We start from the raw sequence: 10,516 nt of genomic DNA, 5'->3' as shown, positions 1-10,516 counted from the left end.
GGAAAAAACAACAGACGCAGCCGTTATGGCACCACTCCAGCAGGCATACACTTAACAGTACTTGAGACACTGACATGGCATCTAACTCAACAATCCTGTGCCAGAGGAAGCTCCATCGCTCTGTTAGGTAGCTCCCCCAACGAGCCTGATCAGAAGCAGGTGTGTGAGAACCTAGGCGTGACCAGCAGCTGGCAGGGCCACACCCATCAGGCCTGCAGGTGGCTGTCCTTCATCCTCCAGCCACACCCGCAGACACACACACACACACACACACACACGTACACACACCAGCATGGAACACAAGAGCACAGTGCAGCAAACCTACATCCAATAATAATAATAATAATAATGATAATAATGGTCCACACTGACCCCGAGTCCCCGGAACCAGGTCCGTGACAGTTTTTTACCTAAAACAAACCAAAACATTTGCGAAAATGAGCGGAGAATATGAATCTTCAACTTGATGGTAAACATAGTAAGCTAGCATACATGACTTTTTAATGTATCTTTAGTCTTGTGAAGGAGAAATAAATGTAAACATGTTGTTTCCTAATCCTAACCAAACAACAAGGAAAACAAAAGCAAACATTAAATAGAAAAAACAAATGAAAAAATATTAAACTTTTCCCCTAAAAAAGTTGAGTCCAAATGCTGGCTGACAAAGTCCCGTCCACTGGTAGCTAACCCTCCTGCTTCCAAATGTAAAGCTGCTATTTTTGCTGCGAGTTTAATGTGGAAGCATACCACACATTACTGCTTCTGTTTAGCAGGAAAAACCACCATGCACTGAGGTGATAAGGACCTCCCAATAGGCAAAGGAAGAAGTCTTGTAGTGATAACCATGGGACAGATAGCTGATAACATCCATTTAGTAAGCTAACCATCAAAACAAGAAACAAAACAGGTTGTTTTTTCCCCCCACTACTCTGCTCAGATTTTCCCCTCTCCTTCTGTTTTCTCTCTTTAGGACCATTAACAATAATACCTTTCAAAAGAAACATTCTGGTAGAATTTTTAAAAAAGTATAAAAAAAGCTGGAACTTGACTCCAGGCTATAGAGTGTTTTCTTGCCTGCAAGTAGTTATTTTAATTTCCCATAATTTCTCCATAAATAATTAACATTCTTAAAGTGTGGGATTTAAAATGTATCCTTTGTTAAAAAGTGGGCCTCAAAATATATTTTTAGTGCAACTCATGAATCTGTGAGCAGAGGGGTGTTGGCGTGAAATCAGAAAAAGATGCCAGTGAATTTACAGTACTGGACTATGTGTGTGTGTGTGCAGATCTTAAGTTGAAGCTGCGGTCAGATTAGTTCAGGAAGTCTTGCTTTGGATCCAGGAAATGAGCTTTTATGTGCAGCTTAATCCTTATCCAGCTCCTGCACTGCTTGGATATTGTTTTGAATGAAATTAAGACCTTCAAAGTAACACTATAAAGGTCTATTAGTCAAATCTCCAACTCATCTGTTGCAAATATCTGTTTAGCCAATCATATGGCAGCTACTCAGTGTATTTAGAAATGTAGAAATGGTCAACAAAGGTGATTTAAGTGACTTTGAATGTGGCATGGTTGTTGGTGTCAGACAGGCTGGTCAGAGAATGGTCCGCTTATCCTTGTCAGAGTGATGTGAGGAATGTGAGGAATATTTCGGGCACAACGGATCATCGTTTAAACAACACAGTCTGCATGTTGTTGCTGACCATGTTCATCCCTTTGTTAGCACAGTGTACCCACTTTCTGATGGCTGCATGTTCTTGAGCGTGAAAGTTGAGTTCACTGTACTCAAAAAGCCTCCACAGTTACAAGATCTCAATCCATTAGAGCAGCTTTGGGATGTGGAGGAACGAGAGATTCACATCATAGATGTGCAGCCAACAAATCGGCAGCAACTGCGTGATGCTGTTATGTCAACATGGACCAAAATCCCCGAAGAATGTTTCCAGCAACTTGTGAACATCCATAATTTACAAACTAATAAGAATTATTAGAAATAAAAGTCATACCCAGCTCAGAAGAGAACTTTGTATTCCTAAAGGTTTTACTGTAATTTCATCACTCAAATGATGAACTTTAAGGTCATTTCGCTGAATGTTTGCTGCTGTTTTCTGTGTTACATTGTGTCAGCTTGGTATCCTTTTATTAACTCAACTTCAGCTATAAATCTGACTCGTAATGTGTCTGCTCATCAAGGTGTAAAGCTGCCAGGAGGAGCCCACAGGTGAAAGACCACATGTACCCATAAAACAAGCAAATCGTTTGTGTTTGTCACTAAATTGTTTCAGTATTTACACACACAGCAGCAGAAAACTGTAGAAATAAGCCTGCTTCCATGTAAATTCAAACATATTTCTGCACCTTTTTTCACCAAAACCATGAATAAATCAAAGTTTTAAACATTTCATTTCAAACGATTAGAAATACAAAACGAAATCTTGGTCTGTATGATGCATAAACAGAGTTATATTTGTCTAGACTAAAGATGCTCTGCGTGTTTACCAGCAGTCAAGTTAGGCCTCATTTGTTCTCATTAAGCAGCTGAGTGTAAATTCAAAATAGGTGAAGGAACAATGTTGGCTGACAGTTTGAAGCGGAGCTCTGAGTTTACAGTTCGGTTAAATTTAGCTCAGACAGGCAGAGCTGAAATGTGTTCTGGCTGCAGAGAACGTCTTCCTCACCTCTCTTTACGTTCTGCTGCTGCCTCCGCTCACGTCCTCTGTCAAGGAAACTCTGGATTTGGCAAATTATCCATGCATATTCATCCTCACAGGTGTTCTCTTCTGCAGCGAGGAGGCTGTGAAGTGTAACTTCATTTACTGCACGTTCTGTTACTGTGACACGTACAGCACAGCTGTTCTGCAGCTTCCCACAGGTCATATATCTAAATGGTCATGCAGTGTGTGTACAGTGTATGCAGTGCAATGTGCTTACCTTGCTAAGCAGAGTCGAAATATGTCAACTTTTGATTTTCATCAACTATTTTTTCAACTTATTCCCTCTTAAACGGAGAAGTTTTGTATTGTCTCCGTTATTTCAGAACAAAATCTCACTTTTAATACCTCCTTTTTGCCTCGTGGTAATAATTCAGTCACAGTATTCTGTATTTCTTCTAGTACAATAAGTGTAATCTCCCTTTTCACACACCTATCTTGTGTTTACTATCACAGCAAGCCCATATCTTGGCCCTTAATTTCATTTTTGTCTCATCTGTAAAAAAGTCAAATTATCCAGTGCAAAATAAAGCTGTCAGTACTTGTTGTAGCCACACGGGGGCGCTAGAGCTCAGATATTATTATGAAGCTGCCACAGCTTCCTCACTTGAGTTTGAGTGTATGATAGAGGCAGAATATGTTGCACGGTTTACATCACATCTTCCTGTCTCTCAGTGTTTCTCACCCCCTACTTTGCACTTTGAGTGTGGCTCTTGTGTCTCAGTGGGTGAGAGCTGCAAGATCAAGTCTCTGTTTTTGGCACGTGTCGTCCTTTAACTGCCTGTTTGAAGTCTGCAGACAGCGTGTTATAAGGCCCTTTAACTAAACAATGCCTCTATTACATTAAAATATTATATATGTAGTAGTGGTGCCTATTATACTTATTATAAGGACCTAATATAAATCACATCCGTATTGTGTTTTAAAATGTGAAAACCTGGTAGCATAATGTCTTGTTTTAGCCTTCCTTTGCAATCACATGCTCGCTTATGGTCACATTCCCCAACGTGGAAATCGTTCCTCTGGTTATACCTGATATATAGTTGGAATATATTGAATGATTTTTAGATAATGTGCTGTATTTTATTCCTTCAACTCAATGTTGTTCTCTGTTGCTCAATATATTGCAAATAAATGTTTTTCCTGACTAACCTAGGTCAAAGGTTACACCCACATTTAAACTTTCTCTGCCTTTTAAACTATTCCTCCAACGTCAGGAAGAGGTGGAGTGTTCCCTGGAATTTTCTCAGTCATAAATTAATTTTCCAGTTGTTACTCATGAATGCACAATAAAAACACAAAGTTTTTGTCTTGGACATTTGACTACAGGCAACAGAAAAAACACTTTCTCCACTGAATGCCGTCTTTCTACCTTGAAGATGGAGATTTTGCACATGCATTCCTTTAAATCTCCGCCAAAGACCGCAGAGCGAGTGCAGCAGCGTGAATAAGATGAATGCTGTGCCACCTGTTGACTGTTACTGAACGGAGCTACTCACAAAAGCAGCCTCAGCGAGCCGGATCAGCCGTACTTTTAATTTGATTTGAACCATTGATGGGCACTGACTGCAAATAATTCAGCAGTGTCTGGCTTCTCTCAGCCAAATGCGCTCTGGCTGAGTTTCTCTCAATCTCCCAGCTCAAGGAAATGAATTTGATGATTGCTTTGTTGAATACTGCATCAGGGTGAGAGGTTCAATTTCCTCCCTGACTCACAGTCAAACTGGAATTTTCTCAGGGAGTAAAAAAAGACTAAAAAGCCTGAAAAGCTTAAATTAACACGAGATTTTTAAATTTTTCCTGTCAGTCTTTAGATTTCAAGAAAAAAAGTAGCAACTTCAAGCAGCCTGAGGGACAAAAGGAGATAAACTGGTACTAACAGAAAGAAAAGGAGCTGGTCTCTTCCTCCCTTCCTTCTTTCCACTCCTTTTAGGGATGGCAGTGTGGCTGCTCTCGGCCTTCATTATCTACTCCGGGATGAAGCTTTGCAAAGCCATAACACACTCACAGAGTCAGGAGTGTGTGTGCAAAAGTGTGGGAAAAATGTGCATGTAATGTGTGCGTGTGTGTGTTGGTCGGCGCTGCCGCTAATAGTTTTATGCGTGCTGTGTGTGTTTATATGCAGTTTTCTTGTGTGTGTGTGTGTGTGTGTGTGTGTGAGTCCTCCAGGCAGCTAAAGTGTTTACAGGGAGAAGAGGATAATGATGAAGGAGGGAGTGGGCTGCGGCTTAGAGAAGGAGAGAGAGAGACAGAGAGACAGGAGCTATTAGAGGCTCCCTGCAGAAGAGGAAACCATGGAGTGAAATAACAACAAAAAGGAGTCAAATAAGAGCTATGTGGAGTTAAAGAGGTAAACGAAAAAGAGACAGTAAGGAAGGGAGAAGGTGGGATGAACGAAGATGGGAATGAGACAAGACCAGAAGAAGAAGAGAGGGAAAAGAAATATAAAAATGGTGAAATGAAGGGAAAAGGCAAGTATTAACAGGAGAAATCCAAAAAAGAAAGAAGGGAAGAAAGAGGCGAGGCACGTGGAGTGTGAGGACAGGAAACAAAACTGGGTAAAAATGGTTGATTGCATAAAATATTAAAGACAGCTGGTGGAAAATGAAACTAGTGAGACAAACCTTCCAAGCCAAAATAAAACTTTATACCTAATAATTGTGGGAATAGTTCAGATCCATGCCAAGCTTCAACCTTGGCACTGTTTTTTCTACTCCGACATTATAGAGTTATACTTACCGGTAACCCCAGTTGATAACTTAAAGAAAACAGCCATTATTGACTTGTTGAATTTAAATACAGAAGGAAAGTAGACTGTCAGCTGTAAATGAAATGCCTTTTAGACAGTGGTGTTCCTAGAGTCTATTAGGGCCCTAGGCAAAAACTTCACAAGGGGCCACTGCAATTTATCACCATTATGTTTTAAATTGTCGGATACCAACAACAACCAAGAACCTTTCAAAAAACAAGTAAAAGATTACTGTAGAAATGGGCGAGACTGATTATTTCAGTAACAATACATATGACCAGGTTGAGCATTTGCTATGCTACACTCTGAGCTGCTCTGCTAGCTAAGTCGACTAATGTTAATGTCAAAGCAGATACTCTAAGGAGTTTGGGAAGAAAGCCACCGGACTTCATCAAGTTTCTTCAAGACATTTCACCTCTCGTCTGAGAAGCTTCTTCAGTTATAAAACCGTCTGCTGGAGAAAAAGAAGTCTAGTTGCTTTTTCCCAAGTTCCTTACACTACCTGGATGACTGAGAACCTACACAGTTAAAGCAGATAAAGAAATAATGTGATGCTAATTGGAGTTATGTACTTCACGGTTCTCTCCGCTGCATTCTCCAGTCACCACTGTCTTGTTTTTTGCTTCCTTATTTTTCCTCTTTCATTGCCAACATGAATTTTCTCCTGCTATCACTGCACATTGTCGTGGTTTAAAGTTAGTAAGCCCTTGTCCCCTGACCCACTGGCCTGGGAGGCCCCAAGTAGTCACCCAACTAGCCTGATGGCAAGTTGTACCTCTGCATTTAGACATACTACTAAACTGCTCTTTGCTAAAGTCAGTGTAGAAACCATATATACCTATGTGTTTTGGTGTGTGCCCATGTTTGTCCAGGTGGTTGTTTTAGTGGCCATGTGGAGGGAAAAAAGATGAAGAAAACTTTTATAGCTGAGGTTTGGAGCTGATCTTATACTTCAGGATATGTGTGGAATATCTGCGCTTCAGGCTTTCCTGCTTTTCTTTGTACACTGGAGTCGTATGCTTCTTGTCTAGGCTAGTAGATGTCGCTGAAAATAAAAATTAAACATGATTTTAATGTTTCATTATACTATATTTAGAGGTGGTTTTAGAAACACTTTAAAAACTTACAACACGTTTACAAATGAAGAATAAATGCCTCTAATATTTCACAGTGAGCGTTGATATCTGTGTTGGTTTGCTTTGTTTACTCCCCTTTTTATTTTAAATGTGTTTTTCGTTGTGTCCTGTGTTAGTTTTACTTCCTGTTCGTCTCTCCTGATTGCCCTGATAGTCATTACTTGTGTCATCACCTGTGTCTTGTTACCCTACGTGTATAAATAGTCTTTGTCAATTACTATTGTTCTGTTAGTCTTTCTTCCAGGGTCCTATGGTTGGGGTGTCATGGTTTCTGTTACTTTGTTTTGCCCTAAGTAATACTTGTCTTTATTTGTAGATTTTGCCAGCATTGTCCTGGATTAGGGTCGTCCCCACATTCAACCATGACAAATTTAAAACCCCACCACATTTTAAGACCCACAAAGTTCCCATTGAAGAAATTAAAGATGCAATCCTGTGTTTTCAATATAAATTTCAGGGCTTCTGCTGTCATTTATGTATATTGAGCACTGGCCAATTCAACTTAAGCACCACAGCTATCTGTGGCCTTTTGTTACCTAACCAAAAAAACACAACTTTAGGGAGTCCATGCTTTTCATAAATCCATTTGGAATGGGATGGGCTGATACCCTGTGATGGAAGTTTATTATGTTTTCACTATATTTTTGTGTAGAATAAACAGTGACTGAAACTGGATTTTACAATGGAGCCATAATCATGTTCAAATATAATGCACAGATGTGTAAGTCTGCTTGATTTATTCGACTTACTCCCCGTCTTCTTCTGAGGAAAACAACCAGTGCCCCTTCTCTCAATTCATCTCCATCACTCAGTTTTCCTTGACTCTCGAGTCACATCTGAACGAAACATGTACATACAGAAGCTGCTATAATGGCTTGTTAACTTGGATCTCCCACTCTAGTTTCCCCTCCATCCACCCTTTCTTTTTTTGTCTTCCAACTCTCATCTGTTTTTACTTAAACGTGTCAGATCTCATTTTCTCGTGCCCACCCCTCGTGCTGCAGTGGGAAGGAGGGAGGACTGGGATTGTTATTGTCACACTGTGGAGAAACCAAATAGAAAAACAGCAGCAACTGCGGTTTGAATCGCAAATTTGCTGGTGGATTGGATTGGACAGCTGCTTTTCATCATCCAACACATGAAAAAATTCGACTGCCTATCATATCTGCATTTTTCCTTATTTATGTCTATTCCAGGTTTCATACAAACAGGCTTTGAAATGAGATGGATGAAGTGAGGGTTTTATTTGTGTGCACACATGCATGTAAGTCTTTAAGGCACAGAGGAATGCACCTCTAATAACAGGAAGATTTGAAAACCTCTCTTCTTTCACCACCCCTCCTACGTCTGTCACCTTCAACCTCCTTAATCCACTCACTATTGTCAGGAAGCAGCTCCTGCAACAGGAAGGTGACGCAGAGACCCCGTGTAATTTTCTTACACTGGTGTCTTATTAAACCAGGTGTGGCATCATGTGACATTGTTTGAGAACTAGTCACTTGCACTACAAAGGGAAGACAAGGATAAATACCAAGAGGATAGAGGCAGATAACTGAGAGGAAACTGAAAAATGAAAGTCAAATAGTTGACACAAAATAAAAGAAGTAGAAGAAATTCCATTGTTTGATGTGTTTCTATGGTAAAAAGAAGTTAAGTTCATTTAAACAGCCACTTAAGTCAAATATCAAAGGTCCAGGTGGAAAAAATATCTCAACAAACCCTTAAAAATGAAAAATGAACAACATCTGTAAGTGTATGGGCTTATCACATGTGCAAAACCCTTTTAAAGGAAAAAGTTCACATAAAAATGTTTAAAATGGCATTTATATTGACATATGCATTTTTCAGATATTTCACAGCTAATATGGGACAAATTAGAGCAGTCAATCAACAAATGTCTAAAGTGCAGACTTCCAGCTTTACTTCAAGGAGTTCAACTCAAGTACTGATTTAACAATTTATTGCCATTTTTATTAAATTTATTTATATATTTATATAACGCCAAATCACAACAGCAGTCGCCTGAAGGCGCTTTATATTGTAAGGTAGACCCTACAATAATGCATACAGAGAAAAACCCAACAATGATATGACCCCCTATGAGCCAGCACTTTGGCGACAGTGGGAAGGAAAAACTCCCTTTTAACAGGAAGAAACCTCCGGCAGAACCAGGCTCAGGGAGGGGCGGGGCCATCTGCTGTGACCGGTTGGGGTGAGAGATTTTTATACATAGTCCCCCATCAAAAGTAGTTTGATGAGTAGTTTCATGAGCAGGTGAGGCCCGTTCCCTTATTGAGAAATGAATGAAGCAGACATAAAATCTGAAGTTCATTCAAAGTGTCCAAACTATCGTTGTAATTACAGGTTTACACTGTGCTTCTACGTGCGAGTCCCAAAGAGATGTCAGTGCAAGTGAAGGAAGTTATCAGGCTGAAATGAACAAAATAAAGAGTATGACATCATCTGTCAAACATCATGGAGGCAGCGTTATGGTACGGGCGTGTATAGCTAAAACACACATGTAAAACCCCTTGTTTCAATTCTCAAAGTCTGCACTCCAATCACATGGTGTTTGCTTAATTTAAAATCTGCTGGCTTTGGTGTGTGCTCAGGAAAAACTACAGAAATGGTGTCTTTGTCCTGAAAAGTATGAAACCTCTGCTTCTGCTTCTTATTTAGCATCTTTTGTCCACAGGACAGTGTTTATGAATAAACTGACAAATTGTTGTAAGATATTTTTGTTGTGTTTCTCTTGATGTTTACCTGCACACACTAAAGCTCACTCAGGTGAAAAGCAGTTATGGTAATATTCACATCTGGGCGTGAGGCATTTAGTTGTGAAGTAAGTAAATATGTATTTAATGTGGGCAGTCTTGTAGGTGGAACAAAAACCCACAAAATATAAATGAATCAATGTGACTTAAACAGGCAGGGTATTATATCAAGATTGATATAAAAAGGTCAAGGAGATTTAATATATTTAAGAGATAATTATAGCAACTTAACAGTCATATGAAGTGTATCGTTTAAGTGCTCAAAAATTACACTTAAAGGCTCCAAAACATCCCAGTAATAAGAAATGCAAATATTCACCTCATTAAGCTTTAGAAAGAGACAAATTGGAAATATGCAAACTGGGTAGAGAGACGAGGAAAAAGTGAATACACTGTGTTTCTGTGTGGCAGTTTGAGTTTACTTACTGTGGCTGAAAAGTCATTTGCTGTACACTGTGAGGGAAAAGTGGAAAGAGAAATGACAGAAGACAAGCTGAGGGAAAGAGAAGCTGCAGAGAAGAAAGGTTGATGGGATTAATCTTTCATCTGTGCTGATGTTTGTGACTCTGAGACGATAAAGATATTCAGCTTGTTTAAAGGATAAACTTGTGCCATTTTCTTTAGTTTGTGCTTTCGTTTCTAACAAGGTTTTAATCACTTTATTGAGTTCTAGTATTGCCACTGTGAGTAAATCTAAAATCAGTTCAAATTTGTGTGCACAATATTTGCTTATTAAAAGATTACCTATTATTCTCATATATACACAGTTACAATGGGAGAACAAAACCAACCAACTTTGTTTTATTTTTTTCCTACTCTGGATCTGTATGATGTCAAAGAGACATCTCAGGGATACAGCTCTAACTGTGTGCACATAAGCTCCTCCCACTTGTTTTGTTTACAGCCAATTGGAAAAAGGTTAGCATTAAAGAGAGGCAACCTGAAACTGCTTGTTTGGAGGGTGATCTGAAGGGCTGCAGTTCCTTATTTTAGGATTATTATTATTATTATTATTTTAAGGATAAATAATAATACTTTTGAATTGTGAAACTGCAAAGCTACTCCAGTTGACTCCAAGAATAAAAATATAGAGTTGAAAATGAGTACAACAGCTCATCTTTAATGACTACATTTTGTTTGTCCTGT

General features: G+C 39.3%; 1 protein-coding gene and 1 long non-coding RNA gene across 10 annotated transcripts in view; both read left to right on the top strand.

The window, feature by feature from the left end:
* Window positions 1–10,367, top strand: part of LOC146522521 (uncharacterized) — a 28,932-nt gene extending 18,565 nt beyond the window's left edge. The window contains exons 2-3 of one of the 2 annotated variants that reach the window (XR_014870264.1): window positions 403–9,336; window positions 9,384–10,367. This is a non-coding gene — a long non-coding RNA (uncharacterized LOC146522521). Of the gene's footprint in view, window positions 1–402; window positions 9,337–9,383 lie in introns of those variants that run through there. The other variant, XR_014870263.1, reaches the window with a different exon arrangement.
* Window positions 1–10,516, top strand: part of nhsl2 (NHS-like 2) — a 206,917-nt gene that overhangs the window by 55,136 nt on the left and 141,265 nt on the right. The gene's annotated exons all lie outside the window — the stretch shown is intronic.

The sequence above is a fragment of the Neolamprologus multifasciatus genome, chromosome 3 (assembly GCF_963576455.1).
Source record: "Neolamprologus multifasciatus chromosome 3, fNeoMul1.2, whole genome shotgun sequence".
Classification (NCBI taxonomy): Eukaryota; Metazoa; Chordata; class Actinopteri; order Cichliformes; family Cichlidae; genus Neolamprologus; species Neolamprologus multifasciatus.
Note: the sequence above shows the minus strand (reverse complement) of the source record. Positions and strands in the feature narration are given on the sequence as shown.